Source organism: Elgaria multicarinata, chromosome 6 (assembly GCF_023053635.1).
Source record: "Elgaria multicarinata webbii isolate HBS135686 ecotype San Diego chromosome 6, rElgMul1.1.pri, whole genome shotgun sequence".
Lineage (NCBI taxonomy): Eukaryota > Metazoa > Chordata > Lepidosauria > Squamata > Anguidae > Elgaria > Elgaria multicarinata.
This window is the reverse complement of record NC_086176.1, coordinates 5,814,254-5,840,668: the sequence shown is the minus strand read 5'-3', so window position 1 is coordinate 5,840,668 and position 26,415 is coordinate 5,814,254. Positions and strand designations below refer to the sequence as shown.

At 45.0% G+C, this 26,415-nt stretch overlaps 1 protein-coding gene across 1 annotated transcript in view; it reads left to right on the top strand.

Moving 5' to 3' along the window:
- ADGRL3 (adhesion G protein-coupled receptor L3) overlaps positions 1–26,415 on the top strand; it is a 707,807-nt gene that overhangs the window by 427,356 nt on the left and 254,036 nt on the right. The gene's annotated exons all lie outside the window — the stretch shown is intronic.

Sequence of the window (26,415 nt, the reverse complement as noted above, 5' to 3'; positions counted from 1 at the left end):
GGCACTCTCTGTGCGTTCTGTGCCTGGGTGAAGGCCATAAAGTCGAAGTGTGCCATCATTGTATGGCCTTCACCAAACAAACTAGGAAGAATAGAGCTGACCGTCTTCGCTCTATTCTCTGGGAAAAAGCCCTCAGGGCCACAGACACGGCCGCCGACACCACAAGGATGGATAAAACGGCAACCAGTAAGTCCGTTAATGACCGTTGCACTGAGGTGCACGAGCAATCCAGAGCGGCTAATAGGGCTCAGATACCCCTAACACCTGGACGGTCACTGGCGAGTTCCGCGGCAAAGAAAATCTCTAAAAAGGCCCGGACTCCCAAATCTTCTTCTGAAATGGAGAAGAAGAAGAAGAAGAAGAAGAAGAAGAAGAAGAAGAAGAAGAAGAAGAGAGACGCGGAGAAACCCTCTTTAGGGTATTCCGGAACATCTGAACCATCTAGGAGTCAGTCTACTCCTCCCACCATACCGACCGCTTCGGTACCGAGGTCTCCCTCGATATCGCGATCTCAATCGCTACCGATGGCTACGTTACCGACACACCCTCCCAGTCTATCGGAGGGCGAGCTCCGTGATTCGGCTTCAGCAACCTCTTTTCGAGAGTCTGCCAGGCCTCAAGAGCGCCGGGGATTAATCCCTTTATCACCTTCGCCAAGGCGCACACCAAGGCGTGAATGGGACAGAGTATCTCAATACTCTGATCCCCAATCAAGATACGGATACTATGAGTGGGACCGGTGCCGACCACAACAATACTTCCAGGAAGACCAAGGTCAATACCCTCACGAAGAGTACTACGCGCACCCTCCACCAACATCCTCTTTTCCCCTTTCAGTAGGGGTTCCGCAAGGCTCGGTGCTTGGCCCGTTGTTGTTTTCTTTATACATGCTGCCCTTGGGTAAGCTTATTCAATCTCAATGCCTCCAATATCACCTGTATGTCGATGATACACAATTATATCTCTCATCTCCGGAACTTTCTCCTGATGTTTACGATTGTATCTCGGCATGTCTTTCAGATATCTCAGCCTGGCTGCTTCATCGTCGTTTGAAACTTAATATGGCAAAAACTGAACTGCTTGTTTTTCCTCCTAAACCTTCTCCTCACCTCTCATTCTCTCTTACTGTCAACGATGTCACGCTTACTCCGGTCAAGGAAGCTCGTAGTCTTGGCTTTATATTTGATTCCTCGCTCTCCTTTATTCCTCATATTGAGGCAGTAGCTAAATCCTGTCGTTTCTTCCTGTATAATATTGCCAAGATTCGACCATTTTTGTCTGTCTCTTCTGCCAAGACTCTTGTTCACGCACTGGTTATCTCTCGGTTGGACTACTGCAACCTTCTTCTCTCTGGCCTTCCTTCATCTCACATCAGTCCGCTGGTCTCTGTCCACCACTCTGCCGCCAAGATCATCTTCTTGGCCCGCCGCTCTGACCATGTCACTCCACTTCTGAAATCTCTTCATTGGCTTCCAATTCACTCCAGAATCCAATATAAACTTCTCCTGTTGACCTTCAAAGCTTTTCACGGTCTAGCTCCTTCCTATCTCTCCTCTCTCATCTCACACTATTGCCCCGCTTGTGCTCTCCGCTCCTCTGATGCCATGCTTCTCGCCTGCCCAAGGACCTCCACTTCCCTTACTCGGCTTCGTCCTTTTTCTTCTGCTGCCCCTTACGCCTGGAACGCTCTTCCAGAACACTTGAGAACTACAAACCCAATCACAGCTTTAAAAACTCAGCTAAAAACTTTTCTTTTCCCTATAGCTTTTAAATATTGAGTTTGTTCTGACCCTATACTGTCAGCTTCACCCTACCTGGTGCCTGTTTACACTTCCCTGTGCCTGTTTGCATTCTCTTTCCCTCTTTATTGTTTACTACAACTTTATTAGATTGTAAGCCTATGCGGCAGGGTCTTGCTATTTACTGTGTAATCTGTACAGCACCATGTACATTGATGGTGCTATATAAATAAATAAATAAATAAATAATAATAATAATAATAATAATAATAATAATAATAATAATAGAGGGTATGCCATTTACCGTTGCCTCCGCCTTCCGTCCACCAAATGTCTACGGTGTCGACCCCTCGACACCGTACACAGTCTGCAGTACCAGCCGTTGCGGCTACAACGGTGCCAGCGCAGGAAGAACACCACGACTTGCAAGTGGTTACCTTATCCTCACCGGAGGATAACTATCCCTCCGACTCCGAGTTTGTACAGTCGATTACTCCGTCGGCACCATCACCGGACGATGCCGTCCATGACAAAGACCCTTCTTCGCCTTCATATGTTATGGTTAGATTTTCTGACCATATGCTAAGAATGGCCCAGGCATTAGGACTGGACATCCAGCAGGCAGATGAATCGGTTGTCGATCCAATTTATGATGTTTTCCAGTCCACAACCAACCAACGACTGGCCATTCCTATTCCGCACGCCTTAAAACAAACGGCGCAACTGTCTTGGAAGACACCAGCTGCTACGCAAGCGACATCGAAGAGGCTAGAGACCCTCTATCGGGTTAGAGAAGAGGATGCACAGTTCTTGGCCCAGCACCCAAAGCCAAATTCCATAGTGGTAGACTCAGTGCAAGGCCAGTCACAGAAAACCCATTCTGCACCTGTGGATAGAGAGGGCAGGAAATTGGACCATACGGGCAGGAGGATTTACTCGTCAACTTCCCTTGGTATTAGGGCCTCAGCTTACCAGGCTACCATGGCCCGATACCAGCTTTTCCTCTGGGAGAAAATAGGATCGCTATGTGAACATCTCCCAGAGGACAAGAAAGAGCTGGCGCGGGTCTTTCAAAATGAAGCCTCAGCCATAGCCAAGCAACAATTATCCACAGCACGCCACCAGGTCGACTGCCACTCAGAAAGTATGATGGGGGCCATATCTTTGCAAACACCTGAATCTTGCCCTTTATCATTGATCCTCAAATATCTATTGACGCTCTACCAACAAGGACTCAAACTTACTTCAATCAGAGTCTACTTAGCGGCTATCACGGCTTCTCATCAAGGAATGGATGGTTTTTCACCTTTTGCACATCCAACATCCAAAAAGTTCCTAAAAGGACTTAAGAACACGATACCGACAGTGAAGTGTATCGTTCCACCATGGAGCCTGTCAGTCGTATTACAATCGCTGACAAGGAAACCTTTCGAGCCTATGGCCTCAACTGACCTTAGACTCCTGACATTCAAGACTGTCTTCTTGGTGGCCATTACATCGGCCAGACGTGCAAGTGAGCTTAGGGCTCTTAGGATAGATGCTTCTTACACTATTTTTCACAAGGATAAGGTTGTGTTACGCACAGACCCTACCTTCCTGCCTAAGGTAGTGTCAACTTTTCATCTTTCCCAGAATATCACTCTACCGGCTTTCTTCCCGAATCCTACAACACCTGTTGAGTCTTCATTGCATACTCTTGATGTAAGAAGAGCTCTTGCTTTTTACAAGGCTAGGACAGAGAAATTTAGAAAAACAAATCAATTGTTTGTTTGTTATGGAGAGCCCTCGAAGGGAGTTCCTGTTTCATGCCAGCGATTATCACGCTGGATAGTAGAGACAATTGAACTTGCCTACTCTATCTCTAAACTAGACCTTTTAAAGCCTGTGACAGCTCATTCTACTAGAGCCGTCTCAACATCTGTTGCCTTGACAGAAGTTTGTAGAGCCGCAACGTGGTCCATTCCATCCACGTTTGTCAAGCACTACAGTTTGGACACCCGTGCGAGGCAGGACTGCTCGTTTGGAAGGACAGTGCTCTCGGAGATCTTCAGATGATGCACCAACCCACCTCCAAAGGTATGTCAGCTTGCTACTCGCCCATATGTGTGATGCATAGAGACCACGAAGAAGAAATGCAGGTTGCTTACCTGTAACTGTAGTTCTTCGAGTGGTCATCTATGCATTCACACAACCCACCCACCATCCCCACTTGGTGGTGTGAGACTTATAAATGACACAGTTATATGTGGAATGTACTTGTATTTTATTTTACATTCATGTTTATGGGGGCACAATGTCGGACTCCTGTAAACTGAGGTAAGGGCGGGAACCCCGTGGACATGCGCAGTAGCGTGGGGGGAGGGGTTCCCGCCAAAAACGTTCCACTCAGCTATAGTAGGTTCCGGTTCGGTCTCTGCGCAGGCGCAAAGCCCATATGTGTGAATGCATAGATGACCACTCGAAGAACTACAGTTACAGGTAAGCAACCTGCATTTATCTAAATATGCATAAGATTGCCCCCCTAGTTCTATGAAGAAAGCCTTGCTGGTTGTTACTATTACAGCTGTTGTTTGCAGAACTGCCTAATAACACTTAGTATTTAACTTATTGTGTTCCGCATGCATCATTTTGTTGGAAGCCTTACAACAATTCTGTAGTATCGACCTGTATTATCCCCATATTTGCTAGAGGTCTAGTAGGTGAGAACGGAGTTTGAGAAAAAGTAGCTCGTCTAAGGGCACCTAGTGAGATCATGGGCTTCTGCACCCCATTTGCACCCCTCCGGGCACCTTCAGTCTCCGCACGAGATGGTGGGTCCCTCCCTTCCATTGGATTTGCGAGAGATAATCAAAATTGATTGTTACTTATTACTTATTCTTGCAATTTAAAATAAATTTAGCAGTTTCAAGTTCTGTGCTTTTTATTTTTTCTACAAAACATCTGTTCTTAAAAATCAAAGTTGGCAATTTTGGTGTGTGTGTGTGTGTGTGCAAATAGTTCGCCTTGCCAAGGGCGCAAAACAGTCTAGCACCGGCCCTGAGTATTACCTATGGGAAAATCCTTTCCCAGATTGCAAAATAACACTCAGTGAGATGCTTCCATGTGAAAGCACAATTTATCTACCTGGCCTCCTCTAAGATAAATATTCTTAATCTTCTTTTCGTAAGTAGCACCTAACCAATGCACCCAATTTCCATTTCTTTTATTTGAGAGGAGGAAACCAAAGAAAATCACTTGTAATCTCAATTGTACTGATGTTTGGATTGGTTGCTTTAGCAAATCTTGGCAAAATAGGCCATATTTTTATACCAGTACACTAAACTAATATTTCAGGACATCTTGAGTAGCCTGCAAGATGCTCTAGACCTAGAATGAAAATAGTTATTTTTTGCTGAGACTTTTCATTTCATTCATTCGTTGCATAGCCAGAGCTCTCTGGGCACTTTACAAAACTTAAAAAAAACTTAAAAACCACTTACATGCAAACATAAACACAGATATCACACACACCTAAAAAAAATTAAACAATCAACGAGAAAAATTCAGAACCTTATTAAAACTTCATCATATGCTGTCAAATGTTTGAAAGAAGAGGAAGCTCTTAACCTCACACTGAAAAGATAACAATGTTGGTGCCAGACAGGACTTATTGGGAAGATTGTTTTGTATCTGGGGGTGGGGGCACCACTGAGAAGGCCCATTCCCTTGTTGCTATCTTCTGAGCCTCCCTTGGAGAAGGCACCTGGAGGAAGGCCTTAGATAATTATTGTAGTACATGGTAAGTTCCATCAGGTGTTGTGATCTCAAGTTATACAAGGCTTTATAGCTTAAAATCAACACCTTGAATCGAGCACAGAAACATACAGCCAGCCAGTGCAAGTGAGCCAGAATCAGAGTTATATGTTCAGAGCTCCTTCTCCCTGTTCTCAATATGGCTGCTGCATTTTGCACAAACTGCAGCTTCTAATTTAGGCTGACCAACCCACCCGGGAAATTTCGGGTCATCTGGATCTGGACCTCAGAACTGGGTGAATCGGTTAAATAGCGTCAATCTCAGGGGAAATCGGGCTGGCTCGCATCCCTCACTGTCTCCTGAGCTGGCCCAGAAGACACCCTGGGATGCAGTGTCAAAAAACCCCAAAAGTGAGCTCTCAAATCTCGTGAGACTTCCAGCGACCCAATTCTCATGAGATTTGAGACTCCTGGGAAAGACGTGTGTGTGTAGTCCCAACATAACGACCCTGGTTATCAGCAGTAGAAGAAGCTCCGAGCGGGGCCAGAAGCGATACGGAAACAAAGGAGAGGAGAAGCGGTGGCAGCAGCAAGAGCACCACAGCCCACAGAGGCCATCGAAGGAAGGTGAGGAGGCGGTGGCCAGTGGCAGCACTTGTGGCTTGCTGCAGTGCAGCCCCCTTGTTCAGCTGCACGGGCCTGCCCCTTTCAGCCGTGCCTGGCAGGGCCTTATTTGCTGCCCTGGCCTGCCTGGGCTGGTGCAGCTACTTCCCCCGCGCCGCACGGGCCTTTCCTTGCTGCCTTGGCCTGCTTGGGCCAGGGCAGCTACTTTCCCCCATGCAGCTTTATTTGCTGCCTGGTCTGGTGCAGCCCCTTTCAGCCACACCATGCGCTGCCCAGGCCTCTTTGTTTAGCCACGGCCTGGCTTGGCCGGACTGGGATGGCTGATGCCAGCCAAGAAAAGGCTTGGATCGATGTGCGGAAGGGGCCTGAAGGCTTGCTTCTATCCCAGAGAGAATGCGGGAAACAAAACAAAAACCATGGTGAGGCAGCAAGAAGTATTTTAAAATGTAGAGTACTGATAAAATGAATTGCATGGATTTCTTTGGGAATTACTGCCCTTTCATCTCTTGTTTCTCATGCCCTTGGTGCTTTAGGTTTTCCTCTTTAATCATAACATTTTGTAATACTGTACTTACTTGGGGATTCTCTTTCTTTCTATCTCTCTCATTTTAACATTGCAATTAATCAACAAGGCACTTTTGTGCTGACACAGAGCATTGTAAGGTAGAAATCTAATGCTATATTAATACAATATTTTAAATCAATATATCCATAAAGTATGTCACATTCGTATTAGAATAAATTGGTAATCTAAGCTTGCAGGCTTAAATAACTAAACTTAATGCTTGTGAAATCAGTGGTCTGCATTTTTTAAAAAAATAAGTTTCTGTACCATGAAGAGTAAACATCTAATAAAAGGGGAAGATAGAGGAACTGTACTTTTTATGTGTTAACTGTCATCATATTATAAACTGGCAATCTGAAATGTCCATTAAATTCTGGACAAATGTTGGTGACAGTATTTCTGGGAAAAGGAAGTGAATAGTGTGGTTTGGATATGCCTGTGGCTTATTAGTGATCATTATTTTAATACATACCGTATTTCTTCGATTCTAAGACGCACCCCATTTTTAGAGATGTTTATTTGAGAAAAAAGGGCATCTTAGAATCAAAGAAATACTTCCCTCACCGCCCAGCCAACCTCCCCCCCCCCGCGCTTTCTTCTAATAGTTGTGTCCTTTTCTTTTTTCCCTCTGTGAGAGAAGAAACTGCCGTTTGCGCGGGAAGAAGGGGGGGCGTTGAAGAGTAAACTTAACTCTCCAGTCCCGCTCTTTACTTGTCTGTGCACCAGGGGACGACGACACGCGAGTAAGTCCCATGGAAATCGATGGGACTTACGAATAAATTTGCCTAACAAAAAACCAGGCGCTTACCCAACCAGCTCCTCCTCGCTCGCATGGCTCGAGGCTGCTGCAGGAGCTTCCTCTTTTCCTCTTACCGTATTGCTTCGATTCTAAGACGCCATCGATTCTAAGACGCAGTCCATTTTTAGAGCTCGTTATTTAGGGAAAAAAGTGCGTCTTAGAATCGAAGAAATACGGTATGTTATACTCTTCAGACTGGATTGTTTACTAAGTTACATTAACAAGTTTCATTACCAAATGTTATCCTTCAGTGATCTGATTCATTCTCAAAGGATAGCATCAGACTATTTTCATAGATGGATTTACTAGCTGTAAGTTGTTTTAATAGAGTAATCCTTCCATGGTGAAGACCTCTGCTGGGGTCATACTAAAAGGGTGAAAGAAAGGGAGAAAAGGTTTTCCTCCATTCCCAACCCTTTTTACTGTCTTTTGTTTGCCTTTATGATTTCTCTCCTATTGGTTGCAATGGGGGTGGGGTGGATTTTGTATGCCAGTTTCACAATTTCCCCAAGACCAGTGGGTTTTCGGGGGAAAGGGAAGGCTATGAATCTTTGGACCCAAAGCTTTCCCCTGATCTGCCCCCCAAATGGTTGTGGAATGTTCCTCTTTTGCCTCTCCAACATCAGAGCTTTGATGGTCAAGAGCCAGGGTTGTTGCTGTTTCCATGGCTGTAGTGAACTGGGCTGCAAGATCAAACTTCTCTTCCCTCCTTCAAAGACCAGCATCCAAAATGCCCTGTGGCTCCTGGGATGCCAAATGTTTCCTTGTTGCTGCTTTCCCTAAACTTCCTGTGGCTTATGGTCTCTCTAAACACAAAGTAATTTTTTGACTTTACTGTAGCTCCTGCTAGTTATGCAGCAGCCATAAAGAATAATTCTCAGCATTTACTTGGCAGTTGACAGCCAACACCATGAACTATTTTTCTGTCTCAAATCAGGTATAAATTGATCTATCCACTCTAACTTATAAGAATATAAAAAATATATTTTTATTAGTTTCTGATACTTCAAAATGCCTCTGCCTCTCTTTCTGTCTGATAAAACACAGAAGGTTCCTTTGCTAGTTCCTTTGCCTATGGATCATATATAATTTGAAATTAGCAATCTCTTAAAAGATACCCCATACATTTTTATCTTTTTATTTCTGTCATGATCAAGTAAGCTGTTAATATGATTAGCATGTTGTTGTTTTTAAAGCAATAATCTGTTGTAGCAACTCCCAGAAAACTTTTGTTGTAGTCTCCTTTTTGTGTGTATGTGTGTGGAGAGGAGGAGGTCAGGAGTTTCCTGACTATTCAACGTTTTGACTGCTTTCTGAATGTTGGTACAGATATATTTGGGTAAGCCTAGTTTCTGAATGTTTTCTGATTATTATTATTTTTATTATTATTATTATTATTAGTGTGATGCTGGTGACTGATGTGACTAATGGAATAATTGTAACTTTTTCCTGTTGCCACAGTTCTTTAACTTCTATAGCCAGTGGTGTATATTTTTCTCTCTTTTCCTCTTCTGCAACATTTTTGTCATTACGTATTGCTATGTCAATGAGGTAGTTGTGGGTTTTTTGTTTTTGTTTACGACTGTTATGTCTGGTTGATTGGAAACTATTGTCTTGTCCTAGAATCATTCTGTCCCAGCATAGCGTGGCTTGGCTTGACTGGTTTGAGTGTGTCTGGATCTCCTAGGCTCTGAAACCATCTTTCTGGAGAGCACCTGATCCATGAGGCCAGGTTTTATGAGTGCATAATTGTCCCTGACAGGAGGGGCTTCCACTTGCTAGATTAAGGTGAACAGATGTGAAGAGGCTGCAATCCTATATTCATGTGTCTAGGAATAAGCTTTATTGACTTGTTTGTGTTGTTTCTTTGGGCAGTTTTCTTTGAGTCCCTGATTGGGATTTCTGTTCTCTGCATACTGACGCAGTGTACATTCAGTAGGTATTTGGATAAAAGGAGGGAAAGATCCTTGTCCAGGATTGTAATAATGGGCATCTGTTCTGGTCGTGGTCTTGTTTACATGGCTAATGAACCAGAGATATAATGACACATTTTTAGATAAGTTTCTCACTGAGAAAGGTGAGACTATGGTCATCCAGTGGAGGATTTGCAGTCAGAAAAGATATTTGAGGGAAGGGGAGACTGTATCACACAGAGTATAGCAAAAGCTTCAAAGTACAGCAAAAGCTACAAAAGCAGGAGTAAGTGAAGTTAATTTCAGATACATTGAATGTCTCATTTGCTCTTTATTTCAGTGTTTTAACATTAAGATGTTATATAGAATAGGTTTGTCTTAATTGTATGCTGTAAAATCAGACATGTGCTCAAGGCCATGTTTGGGTGGGCACGCCCCCTTGGAGGCTGGACATGTTGGTGGGCATGCCCCCTTGGGGAGGCCATGTTGTCCTCCTTGTTAGTTTCCAAAATATGGTCAGCCTATTCTAACTCATCTTCCAAAGGGAGCCCCACATACAGTGTATTGCAGTAATACACCTTGGGATTCTCTTGGAGCAAAGATAGCTTCAAGAGAATCCCCCAAGCTATGAACCAGCCCCTTCAGGGGAATGTCAACCCCATCTAGAACAAGTTGAGCAAACTCCATTCTGTCAGAGCAACCACCCACTAACAGCATCTCAGTTTCAGTTTATTAGCTCTCGTCCAATCCATTGTCACAGCCAGTCACTAATCTAGCATACCAACAGCCTCACCTGATGAAGGTGAAAAGGAGAAATAGAGCTGTGTGTCATCAGCATACTGGTGATATTACACCCCAATACTGGTGATATTACACCCCAAAAGCTCTGGATTACTGCACGCAACAGTTTCATGTAGATGTTGAATATCATGGTGGACAAAACTGACCCCTCTGGAACCGAATAATGGAGAAGCCATGAGACTGAGCACTATTCCCCAAGCACCACCTTATGGATACCATGAGTGATGGTATCGAAAGACCATCGAGAAATCAAGGAGAATCGACAAGGTCATACTCCATGTCTCTCTCCCAGCATAGGTCATTATATATGGCAACCAAGGCGGTTTCCATGCCAAAACCCAGTCTGAAACTGATCTAAATAGTTGGTCTCACCCAAGAGCATATGGAGCTGTTTAGTAGCCACCTGCCCAACGACCCTACCCAGGAAAGGAACATTTGCTTAACATTATTAAGATTTTGAATTTGCTTCGTTTGTGGTTTTCCATTCACTTTTCTGCTGTAAAAAATTGACTGTATTTTCAGTGATGTTTTCTACAGATTTATAATGTGAACTGTGCATCATATATCCAACCTCAACATTTTGGTTTCTGCCACAGATGTCTCAATTTGAATTCTAATAGTTATGGCTAGCGTGAGATCAGATTCAAGAAGCAAGCTTTCTGTTAAGCAAGGAGGCATATTTATTTTCTCAACAAACTGTTACCTAATAATCTCATTTGCTGTAGTTCCAAAGTCACCTGGGACATTCAGGTGCCTCAAATTAGCAATATAATATTCATTCATTCATTCATTCATTCATTCACAGTTGCTATACCCTGCCCTTCCTCCAAAGCAGGAACACAGAGTGATTTTCAAAAACTGGTAATACAAATACTAGTAAAATAGGGCGACCATATGAAAAGGAGGACAGGGCTCCTGTATCTTTAACAGTTGCATAGAAAAGGGAATTTCAGCTGGTGCCATTTGTATATATGGAGAACCTGGTGAAATTTCCTCTTTATCACAACAGTTAAAGCTGCAGGCTATACTAGAGTGACCAGATTTAAAAGAGGGCAGGGCACCTGCAGCTTCTGCAGCTGAAACTCTCCCCACGGCCTGAGTTCGATCCCAGTGGAAGCTGGTTTCAGGCAGCCGGCTCGGGTCGACTCAGCCTTCCATCCTCCCGAGGTCGGTAAAATGAGTACCCAGTTAGCTGGGGGAAAGGTAATAAGGGCCGGGGAAGGCAACGGCAAACCACCCTGCTATAAGGCCTGCCAAGAAAACGTCAGCGAAAGCTGGCGTCCCTCCAAGAGTCAGTAATGACTCAGTGCTTGCACGAGAGGTTCCTTTCCTCTCCTTCCCCATATATACAAATGACACCAGCTGAAATTCCCTTTTCAATTCAACTGTTAAAGATACAGGAGCCCTGTCCTCCTTTTCATATGGTCACCCTAAGTAAAATAATACTAATACCCACTATTACAATAAAACAATTAAAATATGTCAATGATAATCTTTCAGAGAAGCACAGAAACAAGTTAAGAGCCAAGTGCTTGTGTAAATAAAAAGGTCTTCAGTTTTTGTTTAAAAATATTCACATTTGTGCCTCTAATTGTGCCTCTTCTGGTAGGAAGTTCCACAAGTGAGGGGCTGTCACTGAGAAGAACCTATCTTGCATTGCCATCTCATTTATGGTGACAGTGAACAGGGCATTTCCTGCAAAGTGAAGCGCCCTAGTTAGCTGGTAACGAGGAAGGTACTCCCTCAGGTACTTGGGTCACAACTTGTTAAGGGCTTTATATTGTAATAGCAGGACAAATTGAGTTCAGTAGCTCATTAGCAACCAGTGCAGTGCTTTCAGGATAGGTATAATATGATTCCTGCTATCTGCCAGGCCGCAACATTCTGCTCTAGCTGTAGCTTCTGGACTGTCTTCAAAGGAAGCCACACATAGAGCATGTTGCAGTCATCTTTCCAAGCCATGGACAACTAAGGCTATATAATGTTGATCCAGCAATAGTTGTAGCTGGTAGATCAGTCATAGCTAGGCAAAAGTACCCTTTGCTATTGCAGCCACGCTTCCCTGTGTTCCTTCAGGCCACCTACAGCCACACATCCTCCCTGTTCCTTCAGGTCAGAACAGGACATATACCTAATTTCCAGAGCTAAGAACCCCTGACCCAGAGTGCCTCTGTCTTGTCAGTATTCAGCTTAGTCTATTGGCATCCAGCCCATCACTGACTCCTGACACCAGTCCGACACTTCTACAGCTTCTCCTGATTCAGATGGAATAGAGAGCTGGGATTTATCACCATATGGATGGTATCTCACAGTTTCATGTAGATAATGAACAGCACAGGATATTGAACAGGCCCTTGTGGGGCAGATCAATAACTACAATAGGCTTAACAATAGTCTCACAATACTATTTCTGGGTGGCAGCTCTAAACATAAGATTGGAACCACTAAAAATGGTGGTTTGCAGAGCCCCACTCCAGAAGGATACCATGGTTGCATTGATTCCCCAGGTTTTTGCTCAAGCAACCTCATACTCTTCCTCCCCGACCATGATTGGCGGAGGGGCCCAGAAGGGGCCCAGAACAAGTACATAAGGAGTGTGACAGGGAGGCCAGGACTAGCAGTGACTGGTAGAAAACTGGATGCACACGGAGCAATGCTGGGAACTGCAACTGGAACACCACAGGGTTGATCTGCTGGGAGATGACAAAAGGGTCCACATGGTGAGCATCTAACTTCCAGGATGGCCTTTGGGATCGCAAGAACCTGGTAGACAGCTACACTGATCCCCCACCTTCAAAGGGGGTCCCTCCTGGTGGTGACAATCTGCCTCCCTCTTATAGGCCTCCTTGGCCTGTTCCAACTGGTCTTTCAGGATTGCTTGTATAGCCAGCAACCCTTGGGCTTCAAGTTCGGCATCAGGACCATTGGGAAGAACCGTGGGTGATAGTCATAGTTGGCAAAGAATGGAGTCTGCTGTTTGGAGGCATGTGCCAAGTTATTGTAGATGAACTCCACTAGAGGCAGGAGACCCACCCAATTGTCCTGCTGGAAACTGGCATAGCATCGAAGATACTGCTCCACAGTTGCATTGGTCCGTTCCATCTGGCCATCACACTGGGGGTGGCTGAAGAGAGATGGAGCCCAACGACCAGGGACTGGAACAAGGTGTGCCAGAAATGAGACATAAACTGGGCACCACAACCTGAGATCAAGTTGTCAGGAAGACAAACCTGGTTGATGTACATCTGGTCCATCTCTTGGGTTGAGGAAGACCCAAACATGGGAGAAAGTGTGCCATCTTACTGAACAGGTTCACCACGACCAAGATTGAGGTCTTCCCACTGGAGAACAGCAAGTCGGTGATGAAGTCCAGTGAAATGGACCACCAAGGTCCCAGGAGCAAGAGCCCCTGTGGGTGACCCAGCTGTCCTTTGGCCTGGCAGTAGGTGTCACATGTCACCACATACCCCTTGACGTCAGCCTGGATAGGTGGCCACCAGAATGCCCACATCAGCAAGTGGAGGGTTTTAAAGGTCCCAAAATGTCCTGCTAGTGAGCTGTCATGGCAAAAATATAAAAAATATAAAAGCAACAGTATAAAACAGTATACATTTTTAAACAACAACAGTTCTGGGGTCCATTAAAAAAACACTTAGCATATGTTGTTAAATGCCTGGGAGAAGAGAAAGGTCTTGACCTGGCGCCAAAAAAATAACAATATTGGCGCCAGGCGAGCCTCATCGGGGAGATCATTCCATAATTGGGGGGCCACCACTGAAAAGGCCCACTCCCTTGTTGCCATCCTCCGAGCTTCCCTCAGAGTAGGCACTCAGGGGAGGACCTTAGATGTTGAGCGCAGTGTACAGGTAGGTTCATGTCGGGAGAGGCGTTCTGTCAGGCATTGTGGTCCCAAGCCGTGTAAGGCTTTATAGGTTAAAACCAGCACCTTGAATTGGGCTCGGAAACGTATACACAGCCAATGCAAGCGGGCCAGAATCGGTGTTATATGTTCGAACCTTCTGGTTCCAGTTATCAATCTGGCAGCTGCATTTTGCACAAGCTGCAGCTTCCGAACCGTCTTCAAAGGCTGCCCCACGTAGAGGGCATTGTAGTAATCTAATTTGGAGGTTACCAGAGCATGGACGACTGAAGCTAGGTTATCCCTGTCCAGATAGGGACGTAGCTGGGCCACCAAACAGAGTTGGTAGAAACACTCCGTGCCACCGAGGCCACTTGGGCCTCAAGTGACAGAGATGGTTCTAGGAGAACCCCCAAGCTACGAACCTGCTCCTTCAGGGGGAGTGCAACCCCATCCAGAACAGGTTGAACACCCACCATCTGGCCAGAGGAACCACCCACCAGCAGCATCTCAGTCTTGTCTGGATTGAGTTTCAGTTTATTAGCCCTCATCTAGTCCATTGTTGTAGCCAGGCACCAGTTCAGCACATCCACAGCCACACCTGATGAAGATGAAAAGGAGCAGTAGAGCTGCGTGTCATCAGCATACTGATGACAACGCACTCCAAAACTCCGGATGACCGCACCCAACGATTTCATGTACATGTTAAACAGCATGGGGGACAAGACTGACCCCTGCGGAACCCCATACTTGAGAATCCATGGGGCTGAGCAATGTTCCCCAAGCACCACCTTCTGGAGTCGACCAGCCAAGTAGGAGTGGAACCACTGCAATGCAGTGCCCCCCACTCCCAACTCAGTCAGTTGTTCCAGAAGGATACCATGGTCGATGGTATCGAAAGCCACTGAGAGATCAAGGAGAATCAACAGAGTCACACTCCCCCTGTCTTTCTCCCAACATAGGTCATCATACAGGGCGACCAAGGCTGTTTCCGTGCCAAAACCAAGCCTGAAACCCAACTGAAATGGATCCAGATAATCAGTCTCATCCAAGAGTGTCTGGAGCTGGCCTGCAACCACCTGCTCAAGGACCTTGCCCAGAAATGGAACATTTGCCACTGGCCTATAGTTGCTAAGATTTTCTGGGTCCAAAGAAGGTTTCTTCAGGAGTGGTATCACTGCTGCCTCTTTCAGACAGCCAGGGACCACTGTTCCAGATAGTGATGTGGTTTAGGGCCGGTAGTCATTGCAAAGACGGAGCTCTGTCTTCTTCTTTTTTACAAACAGTACAGGAGCTGCCACTGGTGAGGTAGAGGGACGAATAACCCACCGTTGCAAGTTCTTTTCAATGAAGTACCGCAGAGCATCTAAGTCAGGCTCTGACAAGGAATAGATCTGCCCAACTGGAATCTTAGCTCCTGGGGCCAAGTCAATGGAACAGTCGTAGGGGTGATGTGGTGGCAACTGATCTGCCTCCTTCTCCTCAAACACATCCTGGTACACTTGATATTTGAGGGGCAATCCCTCTAGTCAGCCATCCCCTTCGATATAAAATAGGGATCCTTTGGGATCAAACAAGAGTTCTGATGATGGAGCGAGGGGAATGAGATTTGACCTGTTGACCATTGGATCAGGGGGTCATGATGCTGGAGCCAAGTCATTTCAAGGACCAGCGGGAAATGTTGGGGGCAGTGGCCAGTTAAAACTGGAGGTTTTCCTGGTGCCCATTCAGGTTCATAGGTAAGAGCCCCATTTGTTGAACCACCAGCCCAGAAGACAATAACCAACCATCAGTGGTCTCCACCACGATGGGGTGCTCCATAGGTTGTTGTGGGTTATGCTGCAGATCTGCAAAGGAGATATCCATAAAGTTGCTGGTGGGGCACGAGTCCAGCATGACCTGTACTTGCAAGGATGATGAGGGAGATGGGCAAAGTTAAATGGTGGGAGGTAGTGAACTGTGGACATTGGGGGCCCTTAAGAGTGATCTCACCTCAGCCAAGGAGCCTGCTGGGGTCGGGGTGTGGCAGTTTTCCGGATCTGGGAGGGCTGGCACCTTGGCTGGGCAGTGAGCAGCAAAATGGTCCTTCTGACCACAGTATAAGCAGAGGCCACACTACTGACGTTGTTGCTTCTCCACTGGTGACAAGCATGGGTGGGCTCCACCCAACTGTATTGGTTCTTCAGGTGGGACTGGGAACCCCCAGAGTCAGATGCCTGGGAGCAGGATCCCCATGGCCTGTTCTAGAACTGGAGAGGGCTCACCTGCTCTCCAATCTCCCCTCTATCCTGAGGCAAAGGTGAATCAGGCCTTGCAAGGTTGCAGGTCTGTCAACATAAGCCAGCCCATCCAGTATTTCCCCTGACAGCCCTTCTTGGAACTGGTCCATGGTAGGTCCTACTGTAGCAGGTGAAACTCAGTCACGTACTTGGCAAGGGGGTGCCGGCCTTGCCATAGCCCTCGAATATGTCTGTTTGCAGTGGCTGCCTTCACAGGGTCCTCATACATGGCCTTCAGCTGCCAGATAAAAGCAGCTAAATCCCCCAGCAGTGGGCTTTGTTCCAACAGCAAGGGAGCCCATTTAGCTGCAGAGCCTGTAAACAGGCTGATAAGAAACCAGAAACACCAAAAGCCAGTCAGTCGAGCCATCAAACTCACCACTGGTGGGGCTATGAGGGCATTTCTGCTTCACCACTGGGGCAGGGATGGTGGCTGCAGCAGCCTGTTGGGCTTGCAAGGCCTGGACAACAGTCACTAGTTGGTTAACCTGCCTCTGCAAAAGCAGGTTGTCCTGGACAAGCTGTTGCATGAAGAAAACTCACTGTCTCTGCTGCTTCACTCTCTGGTTTTCTTTTTTCTTGAAAGAGGCTGGAAGCAAGCTGTCATAAATCACAGGAGCTGCGAGATAAGCCACAGCTAGAGTGGTCATTAAATAGTCCAAGGTCAATATGCCAAAGATATCCGTCAGGAGCCAAGGCAAACAACACCAGATTTAGGGACACACTGAAGAATGGTCAAAGTTGTTCCAGTTTCAGAAATAGTCCGGGCTGAGTCAAGGAGCTGGCAGGAATGTTACTGTGATGGATCAACAGAAAACAACTATTGCTTCCAGCAACCAAACTAAGTCTGAGGCTTGCCTTATATTGTGATGCTGATGCATAAGTGAGGCCTGCTGCGTTGAGCTGCAGCTATCTTCTGCTTGCTTGTGCTGGGCCCCTACCCAAACACTCTCAGGCTCAGCTGTTCTGTTTTCCTCCTCCATCCCAGACGGACGCACAAGGGCAGCACTGCACATAGTGGGAGGGGACAATGTGGTTGCAGACTCACTCAGTCGACACTTCCACATGTGTCACGAATGGGAGTTGTCACCGCAGATTCATCACTGCCTTTTCTGAAGATGGGGCCATTGAGCAATAGATCTGTTCGCCACTCCAATGAACGTGATATGCAACAGCTTCTGTTCCAGGGCAGGTCAAGGTCTGGTGTCACTGGGAGATGCATTCCTCCTACAGTGGAGCGACAACTTCTCAGAGTTCATTGTTTTTGTTGTTTCATAAACATACATAAAAGCATTACATGCATTATTTAAAAAAAAAGGAAAGAAGAGAAAGAAAAAAGAAAGAAAAATAAAAAATAAAAAGAAGATGAAAGAAGAAAGTTAAAGAACAAGGAAAATAAAGAAAAAGAGAAAAAAATACACACATCAAGGTTAAGGTATATTTTCGGCTTTCTACACATCAAAAACATGAATTCTCTCCTTGCTTAATGAATTTAACACAATCAGTTCCCTAGGGAGGATGTGGTCTCTCCCACACTAGAGGCATTCAAGAGGCAGCTGGACAGTCATCTGTCAGGGATGCTTTAGGGTGGGTTCTTAAATGGCCTTATAGGCCCCTTCCAACTCTACTATTCTTTAATTCTATGATTCTAACATGCTCTCCTTAAAAGGAATCTGGAGCTGCCCATTAGTGAAGAGTTCCAGTCAATATCCACCCACCTCAAGCTATTGTAATGATCTTTTCCTTCCCCCATGCTAGAAGCAGTTAAACAAAAATTAAAATGCCACGCTCCATCTACTGTACTACTGGCAGAAATGACCTTGATAATCCACATATACTCGCTTGGAAACCGAAACGTCAGCACTTGGCATAACTTCTACTCTAATTACCGAAAATGATGTCTATCAAATTTGTCCTGGCTTCAGCATAATGAAAAATCAGATTTTCCACAACAACTCTGGGAACACTGTTTCAGGTCAGCTAGCCAATGAGAGAATAGTCCTTCTCTGAGCGTGTGTGTGTGGGCTTTTAACACACATCAATGTAACAGCTAACTATATCTTATAAATATATGTATATACATATATATGCACATTGAATGAAAGTGTAAACACCCCTAAAGAAAGTTTGGGAACAGTTTAAAGTTTACTATTTTTAAGTCATTAGCACAAATCTAAAGAGATGGAGATTCAGGAAGCTGAGCAAGTCACTTGGACCATTGTCCGGTGATGGAGAACCAATTATCTTATATTTGTTAATCAGAGCTAGCAGCAATTCTAAGCTAAAAGCACAAGTGATTGGAGGCATGCTTGGCAGAGTGTGATGTGACATATTATACATAGAAAGATAGAGATATTCAGTATCTCACAATGCAAACGAATAGTTTGCAATGTTAGAACTGAATCATGCAGGGCAGGGCTTGATATTTCTCCTCCTTTCTTAGCTCAGACTAATAGTTTAAAACTTTTGAAGAATAGCACTTTTTGTAAGTTTTTTAGAAATGCAAATGCTGCATTACAGCTAGGAAATTATCCTTTGTTAAGCAAATGTTTGATATGTTTTAGAAGTTTGTAGTTTAATTGCAATAAAGATTTTTGTCCTTACCTTTTAACAGATACCTATCAATGCAGTTTTTTAAATGAAGTCTCCAGATTTTTCTCAATTAAGGATTTTAAATTGCAAAAACTTGGTTTCACAAAAAACACACTCCACAAAACCATGTTGTCCTTAAGTTGCTACAGAAGTCCTGTTTGTCAATAGCCCTATTCAGGTGTTCTGAACCTGAGTAGGGCAAACTTGTGAGGAGAAAGAGTGCTTTAACCCTGCCCATCTCCCAAATTGCATTTGGAGAGTGATGGTCTGAAGAGGAGAGCCCCTTGTATCAGTGAAGGCTCTCTAAACAAGCAATAATGTTTTAAAAATCCATCTGAATAAGGCTATTTTTCTTTATGTTTCTAATAAAATTTCTTGGAATTAAAGTAAGCACTTACTGACTAAACTGCATATTTCCCCTATATTTTGGGATTTGTACCAGAAAGTGTGTTGTATAATTATTGATTTAGATAATATTAAATATATTTAATATATTTAAATATACTTAATATATGTATTCCTAAATATATCATACTTAAACATTGGAAAAGAAAAATAGTCAAAAGCCATGAAATTAATTTCAGACTAAATGTTTTTTTTTAAATATCATGCTGTTCTACACCGATGACTACATAATTCAGTCTGATAAATCTGATACCTGTTTTCAAAAGATGTATAATATTGCCAAGGCATCATAGTGAGATTGGGCTTCACACCTAGCTAGTAGAAAATAATGGTTAGCTGTCGAGGCTGGCCAGAATGTACGGACCCCAGATCAGTTAGAATTACAAACCTCTAGGAACTGCGTGTGGGTGTCCATCTCTGCAGTAAGTTGTAAGGAAAATTGGTGATTGAGAATAAGCCAATATTGAGCATACGCACTTGGATTCCCCAAAAAGACCATGAATCCATGTTGAGCCAATTTGTTAGCCCTCAAACCTGAGGGCTGGACAGGCCGCTCCCTCAGTGTATACTTTGCCAATAAACACACCGGGTTGGAGAATGCAAGTTAAAGTTTATTCGTAAATGTTGCAACATTGGAGCTCCAGCGGGAAATGCAAATTAAGAGCTCCCCGAACAAAGGGATCCTCTGGAATATATAGGCTCTGGTTACATCACTTGTTAGTAACATAATTGGTCAGTGCTCTTATCTTTAATGGACTTTCCGTGCTCTGTTAACAAACTAGGTTACATTGCCAATACAAGGTAAGGTGCATACAATTCATACATCACAGCTTACATTCGACACTGATTGGCTGAAAGTTTTTCCTTTGTCTAAGAGGCACCTAGAATCCGCCATGAAGGAATGCTGGGGGCAGTTCTTAACCTTTCACCTGGAGCATAGACTAATCTCACAGAATGAAATTCCCTTTTACACACATCAAATCCCCCCTTCAAGGTATATATGTTTTTTTTACAAAACAGACTTATATCCCTTGACCATATTTTGCATCTCTAGGAATTTCTTCGCGTCTTCTTTGTTCTTCTGAATTGGGTCCTGGGTAGCTGGTATTGCAAGCAATACACGGTTAGATGAGGCTGGCATCATATTTTTAAAGACACTACAACAGATAGGCACACATTGTACTCCACAACAGATCATAATAAAGATACATACAAAAGCTATAAGGAAGACAAAAAGTTGCTTTAACCATGAGAAATTAGGAAGCCAAGAGGTGAGCCATGAGAAATCAAGTCCTTGATCTTGTGTAATGTGTGACACAATATCGTGTAATTTTCGCACCTTTGACTCTACCAACTGTGAATTGTCAGACAAATTAAAACAACACATCCCTTCGAATTCTTCACCCCCATGGTTGTGTCTTAGCAACAAATAATCGATGGCTGCTCGATTTTGCAGGGTTGCAGCTCTTATCCTTTGTATGTCTGCACTTAGAGCTGCAATGGCTTGTGATGTGTAGTTCAGACTTTTTGCCAGGGCACAGGCTACTTTATTTAACTGCATGCTGTCGGCTACAGCCAAGCCTGGGACGCCCACCAGTGACACGGCCAGAGATACTGTTTCTGCTTTACTCAGTAAATCTATGTTGCTGTCACATGACTCATCTAAAACCACACCCCGCTTTTGGCGATGGAATGGTGTGGTTGGTTGGGGGCGAAGCTGAGGCTTGTTTGGTAGCCATATAGTGAGTCTGCCTATTGTGCTGAGGTCCCCCCTTTCAAACAGAAGTGAGATGTATTCACTATCTGCTGAGCAATGTGTACCCACACATTTTGGTGTGATTCAAATTTCTTCATCAGTCCACTTTGTCCTGTTACAGACCACTTTGACAACCATTCTCCTGCTCCCATTAGGCAGAGGAGAACAGTTACTTTCTACATCATTATTGCTTTTTGAACAAGAACTTTAGTCCCTCTATTGGTTCAACTATCCAATGTTGTCCTGTTTTTGTGCCAGCTTCCGGAGTGGCACTCTTACCCTCTTTTCCTCTGGGGTGAGTGTCTGGATCTGCTTTTATTCTGGTATAATAAATCTATGCTTTTACTCCCTGGACCTTTTTGCTGCATGTGTGGTGAGGATCACTAAGTAAGGCCCTCTCCACTTAGGCTGTAGATGCTCGTCTCTCCATGTTTGGATCAGGACCTCATCTCTAATCTGGAACTTATGGACTGGAGTGTCCAACAGCAAGGGAAGTCACTCGTGGAGATATCTGGAGAGAAAACAACACAGCCGAGAGAGAGTGCAAATAACTTTTGACCCACACTACCCTCTTTACATTCATTTGACTCCCATGCACCACCACTGGACTCTGAGGATAGGGTTTTCTATACATTTAATTCAAATGGGCTAACTCCCAATTTGGCTCTAGGGGCAATGTGAACTCTAAATAAAGCAAGGGGTAAAGCTTCTGGCTATTTTAAGTAAGTCTCTTGACAGATTTTTTGCTAACTGTCTTTTCAAGGCTTCTGTCCATCTGGTTAAAGTATCTACAAATACCAACAGGTATTTCAAGTGTCTTTTCTTGGGGACTCCGGAGAAAGTCCACTTGCCATGATTTCACTAGCTAAGAGTCTAGGTCTCCCTGCCCTGGGAGGGGGCTTTGGAGAAACTTTGGGAATGTTAGTACAACAGACAGGCCATCTTCTGTACTATCTGATCGGCAATCTTCTGCATCTTGGGTCTCACTATGACTCTCAGGAGACCTTGGGCCATGGCATCTGCTCTCAAGTGGGTGCTCTGATGGTATTCTTGGATTCACAGGTCTGAGAATTAGCTTTGGCACCAACAGATGTTCTTCTTGGTTAGATCTACTATCTATTTTTCTTTTCCACGGCTCTCAGCTTCTCTGCAAGCTGATTTTCTTTGGTTGTATACTCTGGTAGTTCTTCTGGTAACTTCACTTGGGGCACAAGGGCCAACACTGGGACTTCTTTGGTTCTTCTTTGGGCTGCTTTCTTGCCGCTGCGTCAGCTCTCCGGTTCCCTTTGGTGACCTCACTGTCATCCTTCTGGTGGGCTTTACAATGCACCACTGCTACTTGAGTTGGTTTGGTGACAGTTTCAAGCAAGTTCAAGATTTCTGTCCCATGCTTCACAGGGCTTTTGCTGGCATCTGCTAACTGAAGAGCTCTGGTAAGAGCTATAGGTTTTGCTTTATGTGTAGAGGTGTTGGGAGGCAGAGATTTTGCTTCTATTGTGTCCCACAAAGTGACCACTGCATATCCCGATTTCTGGATTCCATTTTCCATGAGGCTGCTCCCATCAGTATAAAACTCTACATCTGCATTGGGCAGCGGGGCATCTTTGAGATCAGGCCTGCTGGCATAAACACTTTTAATGATCTGGATGCAATCATGTTGCAATCTTTCTTCTTGCTCCACGAGTAGCTGGATTCAGGGTGTTAAGTGGAGACTGGCATTCATGAAGCAGTCTATACAACAGAAACTGCTTTGCAATAGCTTTCAGTTCTACTTTGACTGGGGTGGCCCAGCAATCTCTCGATGTAGGTCTTTGTCCCAGCCAGTTGGGTTTTAGAAGGGCCAGGGGCTTTGTTGTGTTCTCACTCGCTGTCTTGCAGCTTCTCTTTGAGTTCCTGCTGGGGCTCTTCAAAGGCTTCTTCCAAGCTGGTGATTTGGCACAGCTCTTCTGCTGGCTTTAACTGTAAATGCATCTGGGCTTTCCAAACTTCTTTTGCTGAAACTTTTTCTTAGCATCAACATAATGGCTTTTTCTGCCTGCAGATGGCGCACTCTCGTTCTCTTCTTTCCCTCTGTTTTTTTCCCCTCTTACATTCACTCCATTCTTCTCTCTTTCTGCTACTTGGCTACTTCTTCACTCTCTCATCTTCTACCAAAGCGCTCAGCAAGGCTTGAACATCTGGCCTGGGGCTCATAGTTAAGGCTTGCTTCAAGGGCTTAGCACAGCATCTTTGTCTTTTCTTCTTCTCTCTGGCCACAGGGTGGGCTTTCTCTAACTTCTCTTCTCACAGGGTGGGGGGATGTCTTCCCCCCCCCCTTCCTTTCTTCTACACGTTCTGCCATTCTCACATCCTCTTTCTCTTTCTACAATTGCTGCTGCTGGCAATGACTCCTGTCTCTGCACACGTTTATCTTCTTTTCTCTCTTTTGCTTACTCATGATTTGAAAACACTTTGTATGCAACTTCAATTGACTGGCTAACGTTCATCACTTTTGTCTTCACTTCGCACTCTGGGCGCTGGGGGGGTGTAACTTTTCCTCTGCTTTCGGTGATTCCTTGCCTATTGTCTAATTGCTCTTCTAACCCATCCTCTTGGTTAGAGGCACCTGAAGAGGAATCCAGTAAGTGATTTGACCCCCTCTTCTCCCTGCCTCTGTGGTGCTGCATGGTTCACATCAAGCGCCTGAGCTGCACATTGAGGTGTGTGTGTGTGTGTGTGTGTCTGCCTCACAGGAGCCAAAGGGGGCACCTAGAATACCACATTTCCCCCCTCCTAAGCTGAGGCAAACCTCGGCACCCAAATACCATCACACACGCTATGCAAAGCCATCACTCTCTCTCCCCCACACAAGCCACAAGGCATTTGAGCTGATTCATCACGAAACAAAGACTTGAAAACACTTACATACACCATTTCATTCCAATTTTTCTTCAAATACAATTTTAACAGAGTGGACAGAGGGACCTTCGATTGGGCAGTTCCTATTATTTTTTCTGACAGGAGGGCAGTGTTGCTCAGCTTTCAGATTTCCTTCTCTGAATTCAGGTACTCTACCTTAGCATCTACGCTATCTCCTTTGATTCTTCCTTAATCAACAAAAGGAGAACAGGGAGGCCTTTCCTCTACTTTTCCGTTCTACCTAAGCGTATGTTCTACAGTGAGATCTGTTTACCACTGCCCCTTCACTTTTCCCTTGGGCCCTTTTTAATCCAGAAATAAAAGGAACTTACCCGTTTCAGAAGATCTCTCTCTCTCTCTGTCTCTCTCTCCCATCAGACTGTAGCTAGCTTCTTCAAGCATACACCTTTGAACTCCTCCCCCCGGCTCCCAGAACGCTGGACAGGAGGAATGTGACCCCAGAAAAGTGTTCTGGTGCGCGCTCGTCATTTTTCCTCATCTCAAAGACAACAGAAGCCGTTGGGAGGAAAACCAAGGTTAGGCCTTCTGAGTAGCTTCTCCTGGCTGGAATCGCCAATTTGTTAGCCCTCAAACCTGAGGGCTGGACAGGCCGCTCCCTCAGTGTATACTTTGCCAATAAACACACCGGGTTGGAGAATGCAAGTTAAAGTTTATTCGTAAATGTTGCAACATTGGAGCTCCAGCGGGAAATGCAAATTAAGAGCTCCCCGAACAAAGGGATCCTCTGGAATATATAGGCTCTGGTTACATCACTTGTTAGTAACATAATTGGTCAGTGCTCTTATCTTTAATGGACTTTACTGGTCCGTGCTCTGTTAACAAACTAGGTTACATTGCCAATACAAGGTAAGGTGCATACAATTCATACATCACAGCTTACATTCGACACTGATTGGCTGAAAGTTTTTCCTTTGTCTAAGAGGCACCTAGAATCCGCCATGAAGGAATGCTGGGGGCAGTTCTTAACCTTTCACCTGGAGCATAGACTAATCTTACAGAATGAAATTCCCTTTTACACACATCAAAATGAGGGGCCAGTATATCCCCAACCACCGCATCTACGTTAGCGATGGATAACATAGCTAACTATGTTATCTATGGTTATCTATGTTATCTATGTTAACTATGGATGCAAAGGAAAACAATAAACACTTCACATATAGGAGATGTTTCATGCCCAAAGATTGGAAAGGCAATGATGCATCCTGATGCTGACAGAGATATGAGAAACCACCACCAACCTGCTATCCCTTTTTCTGTTTTCTGCAGAGATGTGTTGTATACTGGCACAGTGAATTAACTGTGCACAGTCCTGTTATGTGCAACCCACTCTCTAGGCCAGGAATGCAGAACCTCTGGCTTGCAGATAATCCACATCCAGCCCGTCGAACTTCTTTGGGTTCCTGCGGTGGTGGTGGGGAGGCCTGCACACCCCTCTCCCTCACTCAGGTGGTGGCAGGGGGAGAAGCCACGCTTCCAAGCACCTACCAAGTCCCTGCATGCAGCATGTGGAGCCAAGGACTTGGCCAGTGCTGGGGGTGGAGGAGCCAACCTAACCAGTGCAGGTGACTTCTTTGACACAGTGTGCGCTGCCCTGATAAGAACATGATGTGAAGCCAGAGACTCAGCCAGTGCTGGGAAGAGTGGTCGTACCCCTTTCTCCATGCTGAGAGACATCATTTGGCTCATGGAGGAGGGCACATGGGAGGGCAGTTCGGTCCCCCAACTGGATATGGTTCTGCACCTCTGCTCTCAACTATGCCCTCCCTATCTCCCCTTGATCTAAGGGGACATGCTGCAGCAGGCCTGTCAGGGAGCTGCATCTAGCAATGTTGATTAAACTTGTTCTTTTACCAGTGCCTGTATGCAACAAATCAGTAGTTGAGATTCAACAAACTATGCGTGCAGGTACAGAGACCATTCAATTTAACTATGAAATATAGACTATAAGGTTTGTCTTTCCAAATACGTAGTGCAATGAAAGCTTTTACATATGTGCTAATTATTTAGTATTCCATCATTTGTAATCATACTAGTTCTTACTTTTATGTTTTTGTTTTATTTTCCTCTGAGGAAGGGTTCTGGCCTAAAAGCATAGGGATTTGTTGTTTTCATTAGGGATGTGCTCCGCTCCGATTAGGAGCGTAGAAGCAGTAGCGGATTGGCCTGCTCCGCCTTACCCAGAGGCGGAGTAGGAGCGGACCGCGGACCCCCTAGAAGCAAGGCGAAGAGAAGCGACCATTTTTCGGAGCTCCGAGTTCAGTCGGAGCGCTCCGGTCGCCATCTTGAAAACATTTCGCCATAGGATTGCATTGCGGCAAATAATCGCGCATAACTACGTTGTTTTTGAAGCTATCGTTCTGGAAATTCTTGTGCACAGAGAGTCGTGGATGGGGGTCATTTTGAGACCACTCTCACCTCTCTGCGTGCTG